The sequence below is a fragment of the Zonotrichia leucophrys genome, unplaced genomic scaffold, assembly GCF_028769735.1.
Source record: "Zonotrichia leucophrys gambelii isolate GWCS_2022_RI unplaced genomic scaffold, RI_Zleu_2.0 Scaffold_444_41927, whole genome shotgun sequence".
NCBI classification, from domain to species: Eukaryota; Metazoa; Chordata; class Aves; order Passeriformes; family Passerellidae; genus Zonotrichia; species Zonotrichia leucophrys.
The window spans coordinates 13,391-31,950 of NW_026992649.1; the positions used below are offsets into that span (position 1 = coordinate 13,391).

The window sequence follows — 18,560 nt, forward strand, 5'->3', positions numbered from 1 at the left end:
GAGGAAAACTGGTCCCACTTCCTCCCAGTGCCCCCCTGAAGCCCAGGGCTGTGGCGTCCCCCAGGGCAGTGGTGTCCCCAGGGTTGTGGCATCCCCCAGGGCAGTGGCGTCCCCCAGGGCACTGACATCCCCCAGGGCTGTGGGGTCCCCCGGCAGTGGCATCCCCCAGAGCAGTGGTGTCCCCAGGATTGTGGCATCCATCAGGGCAGTGGCATCCCCAGGGCAGTGGTGTCCCCCAGGGCAGTGGCATCCCCCAGGGCAGTGGCATCCCCCAGGGCACTGACATCCCCAGGGCAGTGGTGTCCCCCAGGGCAGTGGCATCCCCCAGGGCAGTGGCATCCCCAGGGCAGTGGTGTCCCCAGGGTTGTGGCATCCATCAGGGCAGTGGCATCCCCCAGAGCAGTGGCATCCCCAGGGCAGTGACATCCCCCAGGGCAGTGGCATCCCCAGGGCAGTGGCATCCCCAGGGCTGTGGTGTCCCCCAGGGCAGTGGCATCCCCAGGGCAGTGGCGTCCCCAGGGCAGTGGCATCCCCCAGGGCAGTGGCATCCCCAGGGCAGTGGCGTCCCCAGGGCAGTGGCATCCCCCAGGGCAGTGGCATCCCCCAGGGCAGTGGCATCCCCAGGGCAGTGGTGTCCCCAGGCAGTGGCATCCCCCAGGGCAGTGGCATCCCCAGGGCAGTGGTGTCCCCAGGGTTGTGGCATCCCCCAGGGCAGTGGCATCCCCAGGGCAGTGGCGTCCCCCAGGGCAGTGGCATCCCCAGGGCAGTGGCATCCCCAGGGCAGTGGCGTCCCCCAGGACACTGACATCCCCCAGGGCAGTGGCATCCCCAGGGCAGTGGTGTCCCCAGGGCTGTGGCGTCCCCCAGGACACTGACATCCCCCAGGGCAGTGGCATCCCCAGGGCTGTGGTGTCCCCCAGGACACTGACATCCCCAGGGCAGTGGCGTCCCCCAGGGCAGTGGCATCCCCAGGGCAGTGGCATCCCCAGGGCAGTGGCGTCCCCCAGGGCAGTGGCATCCCCAGGGCAGTGGCATCCCCCAGGACACTGACATCCCCCAGGGCAGTGGCATCCCCAGGGCTGTGGTGTCCCCCAGGACACTGACATCCCCCAGGGCAGTGGCATCCCCCAGGGCAGGCTGCCAGCCCTGCTCCCGGCACAGCCCCAGTGGCCCATGCTGGGGACAGTGCCTCGGGGCTGGATTTTGGGGTAAGTCCCTGTGGGCTCCAGGGCACTCTGTGGCTGTGGCACTGCAGGGCTGGGTCACAGCTGTGCTCACAGGGGCTGGGTCTGTGTCACACCCGAGGCATTGAGCACAGCACTGAGTGTCCAGACCCTTTCCCTGTGGGGTTTGGCCATTGGAGCAGAGCCAGACCCGTTCCCTGTGGGGTTTGGCCAATCCTTGCCATTGGGGCATAGCCAGACCTGTTCCCTTCGGGGTTTGGCCATTGGAGCACAGCCAGACCTTCTCCCTGCAGGGTTTGGCCATTGGGGCACAGCCAGCCCCTTTCCCTGTGGGGTTTGGCCATTGGGGCATAGCCAGCCCCTTTCCCTGTGGGTTTTGGCCATTGGGGCACAGCCAGCCCCTTTCCCTGTGGGGTTTGGCCATTGGGGCATAGCCAGCCCCTTTCCCTGTGGGTTTTGGCCATTGGGGCACAGCCAGCCCCTTTCCCTGCAGGGTTTGGCCATTGGGGCACAGCCAGCCCCTTTCCCTGTGGGGCTTGGCCATCCCTGGCCATTGCCAGATCCCAGGGCACCCCTCCCTCCCCTGCCTGCCCCCTGGCCTTGCCTGCCCCCTGGGTGTGCTGCCCCTCATTCACAGAGCTCCAGGGAGCCTCATGCAGGGGCTGAGCCCACAGGAGGGTCCTCAGCCCCACACCAGGGTTTGGGGCTGCTGTGGCTGCTCCAGCAGCTCATGGGGCTCTCACTGCTCTGCAGATCCCACCTGGAACGCCCCTTGGGAAAACAGCACTGCCCACAGATCTCACTGGGGGCTGGAGCTGTGCTGTGGGGTGGCCCCAGGACCTCTGTGACCTGAAAGGACCAGCACTGGCATTTGATGCTACAGGGAAATGCACTTCCCACTTTCACACAGCTTTCACCTGTAATTATAACCTCAGCCATGACAGGTAAATTGCTCTTTGTCACTGGTGCAGAAAACATCTCCACTTCATTTTGGGGTATGGTAAGTGCAGGCAAGTTAAGTGTGATTTTCAAAATGCAATTTTGACCGTGAGCTTTAAAGCCATCATGGCACCTCTGGGTTCATCCAGAAGCACTGCAGTCAGTCCAGAGTGGAGGCAGGAGCTGCCTTTTACCTCCTCAGGCAACACACAGATGGGTGTACAGCTTCCTTTAACGCTGCTGTGTGTTCTTTTCTCCCTTGGAATTCCAGGTGTACGATCCTGGCAGTGAAACAGGCACAGAGCTCTCTCTGCAACATCCACTAAAAATAGAGCAGGAATGGCGCTGCTGCCTCCTGCAGACTCGTTAAAAAAAAGAGCTTTCAAGTCTGTTATTCCCTAATACAATCAAACACAATCAGAAACAAAATTATTCATGCTGACTTGATTAGTAAAAAGAGAATAATATGCTAATGAGGCAGCATCTCTCCCTGCATTTGAACGTGGCACTGCAGCTTCCTGGGCATTGTGGGGAAACAGCACCTCCTGCCCTTGCTCTCAAAACCTGCTCCTGCCTGGAACGCAGGTGTATATTTGTATATACAGGTGTATATCTATACATACAGGTGTATATTTATAAATACAGGCGTATATCTGTACATACAGGTGTATTTTTGTATACACTGGTGTATATCTGTACAGGTGTATATTTATAAATACAGGTGTATATTTGTAAATACAGGTGTATATTTATAAGCACAGGTGTATATTTGTATGTACAGGTGTATATTTGTAAATACAGGTGTATATTTGTATATACAGGGGAATATTTATAAATACAGGTGTATATTTGTGTATACAGGCGTATATTTGAGCTGTTCCTTGCCAGGGCTGAGGCTGGTCTGAACTCGCAAACCAAAGGAAGGAGAAAACACAAGGCTGTGCCTGGGGACAGGTGAGCAATAGCAGTGACCCAGGTGAGGCTGGGCTCAGAGACAGGGGAACAATAGCAGTGATCCAGGTGAGGCTGGGCTCAGAGACAGGGGAGCAATGGCAATGCTCTGGGTGAGACTGTGCCTGGAAATGAGGTGAGGGATGACGGGGTCTTTTTCTTGGCACCAAGGGAGAAAACAAATGTCTTTTCCCATCACTGCACAATGAAGGGATTTCTCCCAGACTCGCAGCTGGTTTCCTGCTGCACCAGGCCCTGCCCCAGCTCACAGCCCAGTGTGTGCTCTGCCCTTGGGAGCCCGCGCTCTGTGCAGTGAGTCCCACACCCGAGCAGCTGGTCTGGCTCGGGCACTGAGGCACGAAGGGACATCTCCATGGCTGGGACAGCAACTTCTGCTTGTTCTCCAGGAAAAGCACACCTGCCTGTGCAAGACAGGAGAGCTCAGCTGGAGCTGGACAGCAGCCCCTGGCAGGGCTCCCAGGGCTGCTCTGGTCACCAGCAGCTCCTTTGCAGGGCTCCCAGGGCTCTCTCTGGCCGCCAGCAGCCCCTTGTCAGCACTCTCAGGTCCCTCTCTGGCCGCCAGCCCTTGGCAGGGCTCCCAGCTGTGTCCCTGCCAGCCCAGCTCCAGCCCTGAGGCTCCCATCTCTCAGGGTCAGTTTGTCTGTGCCCAGGAGGTGACTCTGTCCTGTCCCTCCCCAGGGGACGTTCCTGCTGTCCTGTCCCCAGGCTCAGCTGGGCCCTGGCTGCACCCCAGGTGTGCTGCTGCCCTGTCTGCAGTGAGGGCCAGGCTCCACTGGGGCTGCTGTCATTTCTTCCTTTCCAGCAGGATTCATCAGCTCTCTGCCCAGAGCCTTGATATCCCCTGCAGATCAAAGGCATCATTTTTCCTCTCTGTCAGCAGGGATCCTGCCTGGCTATGTAGGTCAGAATCAGTCCTTTTCATCCCATTGTCTGCCATATCTTTCATTCTTCACAGAAGCTAACATTTCTCCTCACTTTTTTGAAATATTCCGTGTGCACCTTTTTTTCCCCTCAACTTGGCTGTATCCTCCTGACATCGTGGCCTCTCTCCATTCTCTGTCTGACACCAGAGACAATGCACTGGGCAATATTTTATACATGATCTAGAATTTCCTTAAGCCTTTGAGCCTTCTGCTCCAATATCCTTCTGGGTTTGTCAGACAGATACTGCCATTACACAGCTCAAACGCTCAATAATAATAGGTTGGATCTTTTCAAATATCAAAACTTACTCCCACTGGAAATCAATCATCAGACAAGAGACAAGTCAGGTAGTTGAGAATTGCCTGCCTACTTTGCTTCGCTGTAAAAGCTGATGAAATCAGGCAAACTCTAAATGACTTGTCAAAGACAGCTTGAAGGGAGAAACTGAGAGCGTTATTACGGCCACACAGAAGCAGTGTTTGCACAGACACACGGTGCTGGGGACACGGGGAGGGCAAGGTGTGTCAGAGGGGCAGGTGCAGAGCCAGCAGGCTCTGAGGGATGCTCTGAGGTCACACCAAGGGCAGATGAGGGGGTGGCAGCCCTGGCAGCCCTGGCAAGGCGGTGTGAAGGCCATTGTGGGTTCCAGGCTGCACAGCAGTGTCCCTGCCTGGCCCCCAGCCCTGCTGGCCATGCCCAGTTCTGGGCCCCACAATCCAAAAACAAAGCAGACAGACTGGAGAGTGTGGGAATCTACAGAATCAGAGGATTTGGGGAAAGCTACAAAAGGCAGGCCTCAAAGACAGCAGAACTGAGAGTAGAGCTAAGCAACAGCCATGAGATTGGTCAGCAGAAAATTATTTAAACTGTAGAAAAGCAAGGAGAAATAGAACAATGGTCTGTGTATTAACACTTGTCACCCTGGTTTTTTAAGATTTTCTAAGCCTTCTGATGTTGACATTCCTGGAGTGAATTTTCTCACACACTTTCTGTAAATAACTCATTGTTTTACATTCCTTTATGGAGGAGGAGAGAGTTGATGGACTGTTGGTTTGACCAGTGACATTGCAGAGGTGTCAATGTCACCTTCCAATCCACTGTCACTTTTGTAAAGCTATAAATATTGGAGTCAGAGAATAAAACTTCCCTTTTTTTCCCTTCACCTTGAGTGGTGGTGTGCTTGTGTTCTCTCGTGTCCTTCAGCGACATCTGGTGACCGCCGAAGTGTATTGCAGCCAAGGCTGAGACACGGACAGCAGATTGCGAGATTGGTGAGATTTTCTCCCCCTCTTTTTGGTGCTTTGCCTGCTCTTCTTGGGGCAATGGAAACCTCTGTGGTTTTCCAGGATGATTCCCTCATTTTGGATCTCTGGAGGGGGGTCCTGGAGTGTAAGCAGGTATCTGTTTCCTGGGATGATTTGGAGAGAATGCTTCTGTGGGCCCGAGAGCGAGGTTTTTTTTCGGACCCTGCGAAGGCGTTCGATAAGCAGGAGTGGTCTCTCCTGGGGGTCCACCTCATGGAGGCCCTCTTTGATGATTGCAGTGTGGACGTGGGACCGCTGCTGGTGCAGTGGAGGAAATGTGAGGAGCTTTGGCGGGGGTCTGGTTCTTGTACCCCTCAGAGTTCCCAGGGAAGCCCTTCTATCTCGGATGTGGATGAGGAGATTGAGCTCCTGTGTGATGTGGGGTCCCCCTCCCCGCCCCACGACGGTGTGCTGGGGAGTGGCCATTATCCGCCCAGGGTGGGTTGGGCTCACAGCCAGCGGGTCCCGGGTCCGGGGGGCTCTCTGCATTCGGTGGGCCGTCTTCGCCCCGCCTCGCCCTTTGCGGGTGGCGGGGCGGGGAACGGGTTGCCCTCTCTGTGTGCCTTCCCGGCCTTTAAGGGTCAACCTCCGCCCCGACTTGAGGCTGCTGCGGTGACTTTTTGTCCGAACTGCGGCGTGTCCACCACGTTCCCCCGAACGCGGTGGGGGTGGGCTCTCCCGCCCCCGAGTCGGGTTCCTCAGCGGGGGGAGCGAATTCGCCTTTCTCCGGGTCTGTGCAGCCTGCTGGGCATGCGCAGTCGGTGGAGGCAGTCGGGGGCGGGATGTTACCCGCCTCTGGGTCTGCGCAGCCTGCTGGGCATGCGCAGCCGGTGGAGGCAGTCGGGGGCGGGGCGTCGGTCGGTGCTCCGCCCGGCCCCGCTCCGGTGGGCGGGAGGCCCGTCCCTCTCCGCTCGGTGGGGGCGGTGCCCGCTGCGGGACCTTGCGACTTGGGGCGGGCTCTCATAGGGGGCGTACCCGGCTCCCTTGTGCCGCCCCGCAGTGACGCGGCTCCGCGGGCCGTGCCTCCCTCGGCATCCCACTCCGCCCCCGCATCGGGGGATGGGGGCCTCGCACCGGCTTCGTCCGTGACCGCGCCGGCCTCGTCCGGCACTGTGCCAGATCTGCGGGCTGTGCCGGCAGCTGCGGCCGCCGAGGTGACCCATGGCGGGGCTGCAGCGCAGCAGGGGACTGGGGTGTTTACCTTTAGTGCAACTGCTGACGCGGCCGGTGGGAGGCCGGTGGGTGCCCGGGGCCATGGCGCTTTCCTGTCAGGTCTTTGGACGCTTCCTGCGTGCCAGGTGACCGTGCGTCCGAGGTACCCTGAACGTTTCTGGCCAGAGGCGAAAACCGTGACTGACGAGATGAATGACTTTGTCTCCTCCCGGCATCTGCAGGGTCGGGGGGCGAATTCCTTTGGCTCTGCCGGTGCTGCAGGGGGCGCAGGGACGAGTGGTGTTGCCCCGGCTTCCAGTCAATCACTCCCTCTTGTGTCTGGGGCGCCCAAGGCTCGGGATTTAGCAGGTGCGGTGGCTGTGCCAGGGGGTCCCCAGGCTTTCCCTGTGCTCAGGGGCGTCACTCATAACACTTATGAACCCCTTGCATATAAGCAGGAGAAGGAACTCCGTGAAGCCGTTGCTCAGCATGGTTTGGGGTCTGATGAGGTTATGCACATTCTTCGGAGATTAAATAGGGACCCGCTGACACCTCACGATGTCCGTTGTGTGGCACATTCTCTTTTTGACCCTGTGCAATTTGGTGTTTTTGAGACCAAGTGGGCTTGTCTGGCGGCCCAAGCGGTGAAGCAGAATGCTGCGCTGGCGCTGTAGGACCCCAGGCGTGGAGTTGTTGCTGAAATGCTGCTGGGGACGGACCGTTATGAGGATGTTCAGGGGCAGGTTGGATACGATCCCCTTGTCCTTCAGCAATGCAGATCGCTGGGCATAGGGGCGATTGTGCAGACCCTGGAAATGGCTGCTCTGAAGCAGCCGTTTTCAACCGTTGTCCAGGGGGATGATGAGCCTTTTATGGTATTTGTGGGAAGGTTGATTGCGTCCGTGGAGAGGCAGGTGCCTGATCCTGTGGCGAGGGAAGTTACGATTGCAAATCTTGTTAAGTGCAATTGTAATGCAGCTTGTAGTAAGGTTATAGCGGCCATGCCTGGTGATGCTAGTATCTGGGAGATGGCAGAAGCCTGTGCAAACATCATTCCTTCGCGTCAGAAGTTGGCTGCTGTGGCTGCCGCTGTGCACAGCTGTGTGCCGGTCTGGGCAGCACCGCAGGACGGGCGGCCACAGCAGGGGAATGCGCAGGCCAGCAGGAAGCGGGGGAAGAAGGTGCAGAAGATCAAATTCCCCATGTTCCTGTGCGGTCGGTGTGGTAGGCCGAATCACATGTCTAACGTTTGTAAGGTGACTGTTCATGCTAATGGCCAGGCTTTACCGGGTTCGGGAAACATGAAGCGGAGCGCGCAGCAGGAGGGGCGCGCTCAGACACAAGCTTCCCTCCAGACCCAGGTGCCGATGGAGGTCTCCTTTGCCGGCTTGCAGCCAGCACCCGCGGATCAGCAGGCGTGGATGTCTGCACCGCAGCAACAGTTGTCTTAGACTCGTCTGAGATACGCAAGGTTCCTCTGGATGCCTTTGGTCCCTTGGGTGGGGGCATGAGTGCTCTCCTTATGGGGAGGTCCAGTGCCACCCTTCAGGGCCTCATTGTGCACCTGGGGCTCATTGATGCAGATTTTACAGGACAGATTTGTGCCATGGTCTCCACACCCACTCCCCCTGTCACAATCCCAAAAGGGACACGGCTTGCTCAACTTGTGCCTTTTAAGTCTTCTGTTCACAGGACAGCTGACCGGTCACGTGGAGCTGGTGGTTTTGGATCCACCGGGCCACCTCAGGTTCACTGGACTGCTGTCCTGACCAAGGACCGTCCCGAGATGCTGTGTACCCTGTCCGTTCCTGGTGCGACACCGTCGGAAATCCACCTTCGCGGGCTTCTCGACAGCGGTGCTGACGTCACTGTTCTCTCCCTTGCCGCCTGGCCCTCGGAGTGGCCCCTGGATCCGGTGGCGACATCTGTCGCGGGCCTGGGAGGGACGGCGCAATGTTACGTGGCCCAGCAGCCCGTGCTGGTCACGAACCCGGAGGGACAGATGGCCTGGGTTAGGCCTCATGTTACTTCCACTCCTGCCAACCTCTGGGGGAGGGATGTTCTGTCTGCCTGGGGGGTGCGTATTGGGACGGATTTTTAATGGGGGCCACTGCAGTGAAGGGCGCAGAGTGTCCTACGCCTCCTATACGGTGGCTGGTGGACAAACCCGTTTGGGAGAAGCAGTGGCCCCTCACTGATGATAAATTAGTCGCCCTTCGGAATTTGGTGCAAGAGCAGTTGGACCAGGGTCATTTGGAGCCTTCTGACAGTCCTTGGAACACTCCTGTCTTCTGTATCAGAAAGAAGTCTGGGAAATGGAGGTTGTTGCAAGACCTCCGGAAGGTCAATGCCGTGATGGAAAGCATGGGACCATTGCAGGCGGGCATGCCATCGCCTACCATGCTTCCTGCAGGCTGGCCGGTCCTCATTGTGGATCTGAAGGATTGTTTCTTTTCGATTCCTTTGCATCCCGATGATAGACCGAAGTTTGCCTTCTCGGTGCCAGCAATTAACGAGGCTGAGCCCGCACAGAGATATCAATGGAGGACATTGCCTCAGGGCATGCGTAATTCTCCTGCCATATGCCAATGGTATGTGGCCCGTGCCTTGTCTGGAGTTCACAAGCAGTTTCCTGATGCGCGTCTGTATCATTATATGGACGACATTTTGGTGGCCGCGTCCACCCAGGATGAGCTGCTGAGGATTCAGCCTCGGTTGCTCGATGCTTTGCATGCCCATGGACTGCAGGTGGCTCCAGAAAAGGTCCAACAGAAACCACCTTGGAAGTACTTGGGGGTCAAGATTCTGGAATGGACAATCTGTCACCAGGAGGTGCAATTTGTGCATTCTGTGAAGACACTGAATGATGCTCAGAAATTGGTAGATGTCATCACTTGGTTATGTCCGTATTTGGGATTAACCAATGCACAGCTGTCTCCTCTGTATGATTTGTTGAAAGGAGACTCTGATCTAAAGTCGCCTCGCACACTGACCCCTGAGGCGTGTAAGGCATTGGAGGTGGTTCAGCAAGCTGTTTCGGCTTGTCAGGTTTATCACATTGATCCCTCCGTTGATGTCACTGTGTTCATCACCACTCCAGATCTGCATCCCACAGGTATCATTGGTCAATGGAGTGACAAATGGTCTGATTCCTTGCACGTTCTGGAATGGGTTTTCCTGCCCCATCAGCCGCAGAAGACGGCAACTGCATTGTTTGAGCTAATTGCTCGCTTGATAATCAAATGCTGACAATGGTGTTTGCAATTGATGGGTGCGGATCCTGCAGAGATCATACTCCTGGTACAACGGAAGGATTTTGACTGGAGCTTTGCAAACAGTGTGTCCCTGCAGAGTGCTCTGGAAAATTTTTCAGGGCAGATCACTTATCATGTGCCCAGCCATAGGCTGTTGCATATGGCGAAATCCACACAAATCTCTTTGAGGCCCAAGAATAGTCAGGAACCCGTGCAAGGACCCACCGTCTTCACTGACGGTTCAGGGAGAACGGGAAAGGCCATTGTCACCTGGAGGGATGGATCTGAGTGGCAGGTTCTGGAAGGCCATGAGGATGGGTCAGCCCAATTGGTTGAACCGAGGGCTGCTGTCATGGCATTTGAGAAATTTTCCCAGGAACCTTTCAACTTGGTCACGGATTCCGCCTATGTGGCTGACATCGCACAGCGGTTGGGTCATTCGGTTTTGAAGGAGGTCAGTAATCCTGCCTTGTTTCATTTACTGAAGACCTTGTGGTGTGCCATTCAGGCCCGAGTTCATCCATTTTATGTTCTGCATGTGAGGAGTCACACCGATTTGCCAGTTTTTATAGTAGAAGGTAATGCGAGGGCTGACAAGTTGGCTAACCCAGCGTGGGTAGTGCCTCAGCCTGATACACTCGTGCAGTCCGAGGCATCCTGTGGGTTTTTCCACCAGAATGCACATACCCTGCAGAAGCAGTTTCAGCTGACACCAACTGAGGCTGGTGACATTGTCGAGTCATGTGATGACTGCCATGCGCTTGCTCCGCCTTTGCTGGCAGGGGTAAACCCCAGAGGCCTTAGGGCCTTGGAGCTTTGGCAGACCGATGTCACCCAGATTGCCGAGTTTGGCCAGCTCAAGTATGTGCATGTCACGGTGGACACGTTCTCCTCTGCGATGTGGGCTTCGGCTCACACTGGGGAGAAGGCCCGTGATGTCCTTGCCCACTGGAGGCAGGCCTTTGCCGTTCTGGGCATACCTTCTGCTGTGAAAACCGACAATGGTCCTGCTTACGCATCACAAAAGGTGCGGCAGTTCCTGCAGTTGTGGGGTGTCTTGCACAAGTTTGGTATCCCTCATTCTCCAACTGGTAAAGCTCTTGTAGAATGCGCTCATGGTACTCTGAAGCAGGTTCTGCAAAAACGGGGAATGCAGGGTGAAACCCCGCACAGTCGGTTGGCAAAAGCTTTGTGCACAATCAATCATCTCACAGTGCCGCAGAACTCAAATAACCCTGTTATTTTGAATCACCATCTCTCATTACAGGCTGCGGACGAGGCACATCAGCTTCGAGCGAAAGTTCGGGTGCGGAATTTAGTCACCAAACAGTGGGAAGGTCCCTATGACCTTATCGCTTCGGGGCGCGGGTATGCTTGTGTATCCACAGATACTGGGGTACGCTGGGTACCTTCAAAATGTGTTCGCCCTGACCTGCGACCGCAGAGACAGAATCCAGCTGACAGGCAAGATGGAAACCGTGACCAACCTGAAAGGCATCAAGCGGGGGAATCATTGAGTGATGATTCGGATGCAGATGTTGAGAGTGATCACTCCGATGACTCCTCTGCAAGTGGACATTGAACGTTGTTCATATCTTCCTTTTCACATTGTTCATTTTCTTTTCCTTTTTCTTTTTAAACGGAAAAGGGTGAGATGTCACCCTGGTTTTTTAAGATTTTCTAAGCCTTCTGATGTTGACATTCCTGGAGTGAATTTTCTCACACACTTTCTGTAAATAACTCATTGTTTTACATTCCTTTATGGAGGAGGAGAGAGTTGATGGACTGTTGGTTTGACCAGTGACATTGCAGAGGTGTCAATGTCACCTTCCAATCCACTGTCACTTTTGTAAAGCTATAAATATTGGAGTCAGAGAATAAAACTTCCCTTTTTTCCCTTCACCTTGAGTGGTGGTGTGCTTGTGCTCTCTCGTGTCTTTCAGCGACAAACACTTGTCTAGAATAACTCCCTAAGCTGCAGAAAAGTTTATCTAGCAAGATATTAGGAAGTTTGAAGCTTAATAATGGAGCTGTGTGCATTGTGTTTGAAGGCTCACAAGCAGGTATTGTGTTTGAAATAAGCAAACATTGTTTAACCAAAGGTACCTGTGCTTACAGTGGTTGGATGGAACTACTGTCAATGTGCTTTTGCTGTGTGTGATTGGTCACAAAACTTATAAAGTGAGTTGTGACATTGAGTTCTTCATCTGCTGCATGGGATGTGAGCTGGTGGCATCTTCCCATTGCCATAGCCATGGAATGAGGCTGATGCTGGAAAATCAAACAGCTCGAGGCACGTTCCAGCAGTCCCGTCTCATTCGTGGTTTGTAAATAGCCCTCAGCCAGCATCAAAGAGGATCCAAAGTAGGGCAGTACAGGTGACCCTGGCAAACCTGCCCTGTGAGCAAAGACTGAAGGAGTTCAGTCCCTTTTCCTGGAGAGGACCTGAGGGACCCCAGCCCAGCAGCCCAGGATGTACAGGGCAGATCTGAGGAGGATGGAGGGTCTCTCTGCAGGAGGAGCCCATGGGGAAGGCAGTGGGTGGTGGGTACAAGCTGTGCCAGGAGAGGTTTCACCTCATTATAGAATAAATTTTAACAAGGAGAGCAGTCATTCACTGGAACAGCCTTTCCAGGGACAGGTCCCCATCACTGGAGGGCTCCTCATGCAGGTGGTCAGGGTGGAGAAAATCCCTGTGGGCTTCCCTTCCCAGAAAACATTGAACTAGAAAATCTTTCAAGATCCCTTCCTGCCTGGGCTGCTCTAGGATTATTCTACAATTCTATCATCTGCAGAAAACAAGACTGTAAAATTATGATGGGCTTTTTCAGTTGTTACTGTACAGAAGCTTTGTATTTGAGGATTACAGGTGGTGGTCCTGCCCATCCCATGGCCCTCACGTGGGAGAGCCACACTCAGGTATGAGCCAGCACCCGCTGGTTTCTGAGCCTGGGGTGGCTGCAGGGATGGGGACACAGGGGCTGTCCCTGGGACCTGTGGAACTGCAGCTGGTCTGGAAAGCCAGGTTTCCTGGTTTGGAAAGCCAGGTGCCTGCTAAGGAGGGCAGGAGCCTCCCCTGAAATGGAGAATGTGAACCCTCCCCACCCCTCCCAACTGCTATAAATTTTAAATTAAGGGCTCTCAGGCAAAAATATGGGAGCAGGAAATAACAGTTCTTTAACAGGGAAAGGAAAAAAAATAAAGGATAAAATATGCAGTGAAAATAAAGGATAAAACATGCAGTGAACCAAACCAACACTGCCAGAGTCAGAACCCAGCCTGACACGCTGTGGGTCAGGCTGTTGGCAGCAGTCCCATTGGAATTGTGGCTCAGCACTCCTGCAGTGTCAGGGCTGGTTCTGCTGGAGCAGGGATCCTGGAGAAGGGTGCAGTCTCTGCCTCTGAAGATCCAGGGGAAGGAGAGGCAGCTGCTGTTCCTCTGGGAATCCAGTGGAGAAGCCGTGCTGGTGTTCCAGAATCTCCAGATTATATCCAGGTAGGAATGCTTGGCTCCTCCCTCTGGGCTCACATCTGCCAATGGGATGCTGTAGTTCTTATCAGCCATGCAGGGACATTCAATGGCTGTTATCAGCAGGTGTCCCCTCCCGAGGGAGGAGTGAATGTGGTCACTCAAAGAGAGAGAGAGATAAGGCAAACTGCCCACTTGACAAAGTGCCATACAGATGGTAATTGACAACATTTTGCATTGCAATCTTCAACATGGTCACAGCACGTGCCCCACAGCCACCTGTCCCTGCACCCTGTGAACCCCACTCCCACCCCAACCTCCTGTCCAGCACTTTCTGTGCCCCACAGTCCTTTTCTGTGCTGAGTTGCAGCTCTCCTGTGCTCTCTCTATCCCAACATCATGGCCAGTGCAGCAAGGATCAGTGTGTATCTACCATTAAATGTCTTTTTATTTATGCATGAATAATTGAAACCTTGCATTATTAATGTTTTAATTAACCTTTACACAAGGTTCGCTGTTTTTAATGCCTCCTTTCATCTCCCTGAGCAGTCTCTATAATGTGTTTAACTGTTGACTTTATGTCCTGTCAGTTGTGTGAGGTTTTTAACTGCAGTGTGTGCATCTTCAGAAAGAAGTCACTGCTGAAAGCCATGGAATTGACTCCTCATGAAAATCCTTCCCCATTTATGATTGCTGCCATTGCTAAGCTCTGTCTTGGAAAGGCTGATGCATTTTGCCCTGTGCTGCTGCAGCTTTTCCTGTCTCTCCCTGCACTAGGAAAGAATCTGGGTAATTTTCCTGACTCAGAGCTGGCAGCAGAGAGGAATGAGCACATGCTTTCCTTTGGGAAGCCAGGCTGGGAGCTGGCAGATGCCCTGGCTGCAGGGGGCTGCATTATTTACTATTTTATTTAATGTTGCTGCCTCAGGTGTACAAAGGCGCTGATGAATCCATGGTGAGCCTGTCTCTGTCCTGTGGGTAGCACAGTATTTCTCTCCCAGCACAGTGATAACCCATGGGACATGGAGCTGGAGGACCTGATCAAAACAGAACTCAGTGAAATAAGTAAATAAATAAAGCAATGCCATTAGGAAGGCATAAAGGGGCTCCAGAGCTTGCTCCCCTGACCTGGGACAGCTGTGTTTGCTCCCACCTTCACCACCATCTTCAAGAAAACTCTGACTTTGTGCTCAAGAAATCACCTGACCCCACCAGAATGAAGCTGTGGCTGATCCCACCAGTGTGAAGCTCTGGCTGAGGTGGAGCCAGGTCCCCCCTGCAGGTTCAGGAGGAATCATGAGCTCAGGTGATGCAGGAAAAGGTGCAAACAGCTCCTGCAAAGGAAACCCAATCCTCTGCTCACTGTTGCTGTGATGCTGCTGCCTCACAGCCCAGGGCAGCTGTGGGAATCTACAAATCTACACAAAAATGCTTTAAGCAGGTAATAAGCAGAAATATTATAGTAAGGGTATGAAACACAAGTAATAAACAACATGATTATGAATGTTTATTTTTAGGTTAACAGACTGGGGAAATTGTGGGAATCCACAAAATCAGAGAGTTTTGGGAAAGCTGCAAAAGGCAGGCCCCAGAGACAGCAGAACTGGGATTGGAGCTGAGCAGCAGCCATGAGATTGGTCAGCAGAAAAAGTATTTCAACTGTAGAAAAGCAAGGAGAAGTAGAACAATGGTCTGAGTATTAACACTTGTCTGGAATAACTCCCTAAGCTACAGAAAAGTTTATCCAGTGAGATGTTAGGAAGTTTTCAGCTTAATAATGGAGCTCTGTATGTTGTGTTTGAAGGCTCACAAGCAGGGATTGCATTTGAAATAAGCAAGCATTCTTTAACCAAAGGTATCTGTGCTTACAGTGGTTGGATGGAACTACTGTCAATGTGCTTTTGCTGTGTGTGATTGGTCCCAAAACTCATAAAGTGAGTTGTGACATTGATTTCTGTGTCTGCTGCCTGGGATGTGAGCTGGTGGCATCTTCCCATTGCCATAGCCATGGAATGAGGCTGATGCTGGAAAATCAAACAGCTCAAGGCACGTTCCAGCAGCCCTGTCCTTTTGGGGATTTGTAAATAGCCCCCAGCCAGGGATAGGCAGTTACCCGGACAGGTGCTGGCACTGCAGGAGCTCCATCTCACATCAGCACCCAGCCCTCACCCCCAGCTCACACCTGTCCAGGTGTGTTCAGCCGCCCTGCCTCCTGCTCAGGGCTCTCCCACAGCTGTGGTGGCTGCAGTGCAGCCAGCACCTGGCTCGTCTTCTTATTTTGGGCTTATCTTCTCCTAATAGACCAAAATCCCTGCTGTCTGAGCCTCCAGAACTCAGAGATGCTGAGGGGTGTGACCCTGTTCACAGGGGTCTCAGGTTGAGGGAATAGATGTGGATCTGACTCCATGTTTCAGAAGGCTGATTTATTATTTTATTAAATATATTACATTAAAACTATACTAAAAGAATAGAAGAAAAGGTTTCGCCAGAAGGCTAGCTAAGCTAAGAATAGAATAGAAATGAATGATAACAAAGGTTTGTGGCTCAGTTCTCTGTCCAAGCCAGCTGACGGTGACTAGCCATTAATTACAAACATCCACATGAGCCCAATCCCAGATGCACCTGTTGCATTCCACAGCAGCAGATAATCATGGTTTGCATTTTGTTCCTGAGGCCTCTCAGCTTATCAGGAGGAAAAATCCTAATGGAAGTATTTTCCATAAAAGATGTCTGTGACACAGGGGTATCTGAGAGAATGAACAAAAATTAAACGGTGTGGCTGGGGGAGCCCAGCCCTCCTCCCCCAGCTGCACTCCTGCACGTGGCTCTCACTGTGTCAGGCACAATAATGTCTGTAGAAAGCACCAAACCAGTAATAGTGCCTGCGACCTGGACCAAAGGGATTTTCCTGTGCCCAAATGACTTTATTGCCAGGGACAGCAGCATGTTGGCTCCTGGACACTCTGCTGAAGCCACAGACGGCTGCTTAATGGGGAAAATAACGGGACAGTAATTAATAATTGTGATGAGCAAGGTTTTCCATTAACTGATCACATATGGCAAGTAATTCAGCTTAAAATTTGTCATTATCACTTTTCCAGCATAAATTGAGAAAGAATGGTGCTTCATTAAATCTGTAAGGCTCTTCCAGAGTAAGCAGCTACTGACCATTCACAATAAGCTAATTAAAACCCTTTCACAAGAGAAAGAGCAAAGGTTGGTGGGAATAAATTGAATTCCTGTTAGCATGTGCTCAGCACTGACTGATGTACTGGAGATGCTCTATCTGCATCCACTCCATCTCAGTCAAGTGCAACCTTTAGCATGCAACTATTGTCACCTTTTCATTAGTAACTGCTGTTAAATGCCATAACAATCCAAGCTGTAGTTCCATTTTTTTCTCAGTTTACCATGCAATCTCCTGGTAATAGTTCCTTTTACACCAAATTGCACGTAAAGAAAAAAAAAAAAAAAAAAAAAAAAAAAAAAAAAAAAAAAAAAGGGGGAAAAAAAGAATAAACCTGGTGGTTAATCCTGATAAATTGATTTATTCACATCTCTCTGTCATCCTCCTCTTATTATTATATTTAATAATAATAAATAATAATAATACATTTAATATATAATATATAATATATAACATATTAAAATAATATATTATATATTTTATATATGTATATTTATTTATATTTATATGTATATTTACATATAATATATAATATATAATATATAATATATAATATATAATAGATAATATATAATATATAATATATACTAAATTATAGATTATAATATATTTAATAAGAGGAATATTCTATTAAATATATATTAATATAAATTAAATATTATATATACATAATATTTAATAATGCTCGGGCATTGAGCACTCACTGTTTGCCCTTCCTAGGTGACCTCTGGGCTCAGAGGACAGGTGCCTGGGTGTCTTTGTGCAAACAGGAGTAGAAATGTTCAGGGAACTCCTTTTCCTCCCTTTTGCCTTTAAGCCAATTGGCAAATACAGAACGTTTCATCCAGCTGGTGCCTGAGAGGTTTCATTTTCAGACAGGGACATCTCTAATAAACACCACTGACCCTGCCTGGGGCTCTGTGCCCTTCCCTTCCCTCCGAGGGCATCCCAGGGCCACGGGAGCAGGGACAGCCTGGGCACTGGCTGCTCCCTGCACCATTAACAACCCCCTCTCTCTCCTGGCCTTCGGGGCGGCAGTCACAATGAATAACCAGCACCGATGGTGCATGAGCACCAGACCCTGTCTGCTCTCTGTGGAAACCTTCCCCGCTCCACCTCCACAGAGCCCTGCAGCTCAGCAGCGCCTGCAAGGATTTAATCAACAGCTCTCTGTAAAGCAGCAGTTTGTAAAAAACCATTCCCTCACCGCCCAGCAATATCTGCCCTGAATTTTTTATGAAACGATTCATTGATTTCAGGAGTGCAAGTTCAAGTGGAGTGGAACTGTGAGTAAATTCTGATGAAATGCAGCACTGAGTTTGTTTCTAAAAACAGGGTAAAAATGAAAAAGATGAAATGTTTCCTGAGGGAGTTGAAAGAGCTCCAAGAGTTGCTTGAAGATCAGGTTTTGGGGCTGAGCTCTGCAGACAGAAAAGGGGGCTGCTGTGAATGCATGAAGGCTCTGGGGCTGGAGGGGGCACAGGCTGCAGAGAAATTCTCACAGCTCAGATGCTCTTCTCACTTCTGGGCTCAACAATACAAATGGGCAGAATTCTGGCAATGCCTGGAGCATGCTGAACCCTGTAAAAGTGTCTGTGAGCTCTGAGATCTAAAGGCCCTTCTGGAGAGGGGACAGAACTGTTTGCATCACTACTGAAAACTGTTTGGCTTTTATTAGTGTGCAGAATGGCAAATATTATAACTGCATTATTACTGTGTTAAGTTCCTCCTTTAAAGAACAAACAGCTGTGTAACTGCAGCAGTGAGTTAACACCTTTGTGATTCAGGTGTTTATTGTATTCTCCATTTCCAGCTGCTGGTCTCCTCTCTGGGAGCACAGCCCTGGATGCCAAATGTGTACACCCTTAGTCTGGAAACTCATTTCTGCTCTAACCTTCCAGGGAGCACAGGGAAATCCTGAGTGTGCCCAAAGCTGTGCTGAGGCTCTGTCCTTTGGCCCCCTCCCCTGTGCCCCCCAAAGGCCCCCACAAGAGCCAGCAAACCCTGCAGCTGCCCAGGGCAGGGCCAGCCCCCAGGCTGCCCCAAGGGGGTGGCAGGTGCCAGGCCCCAGCTCTGCCTCCGTGCCTGAGTTTGGGTTTATTGCCACTAAAGGTGAAGCACCCCGGGTGTGGGCTCACCAGAGCTGATGTGAGAGGGTGTCTGTGATTTTCCATG

General features: G+C 52.3%; 1 long non-coding RNA gene across 1 annotated transcript; it reads left to right on the forward strand.

Moving 5' to 3' along the window:
- Nucleotides 1-5,202: 5,202 nt before the first annotated feature.
- On the forward strand, nt 5,203-11,631 carry LOC135441709 (uncharacterized). The gene is made up of 2 exons (XR_010438530.1): nt 5,203-5,290; nt 8,168-11,631. It is a non-coding gene; the product is annotated as an uncharacterized LOC135441709 (long non-coding RNA).
- Nucleotides 11,632-18,560: the final 6,929 nt, after the last annotated feature.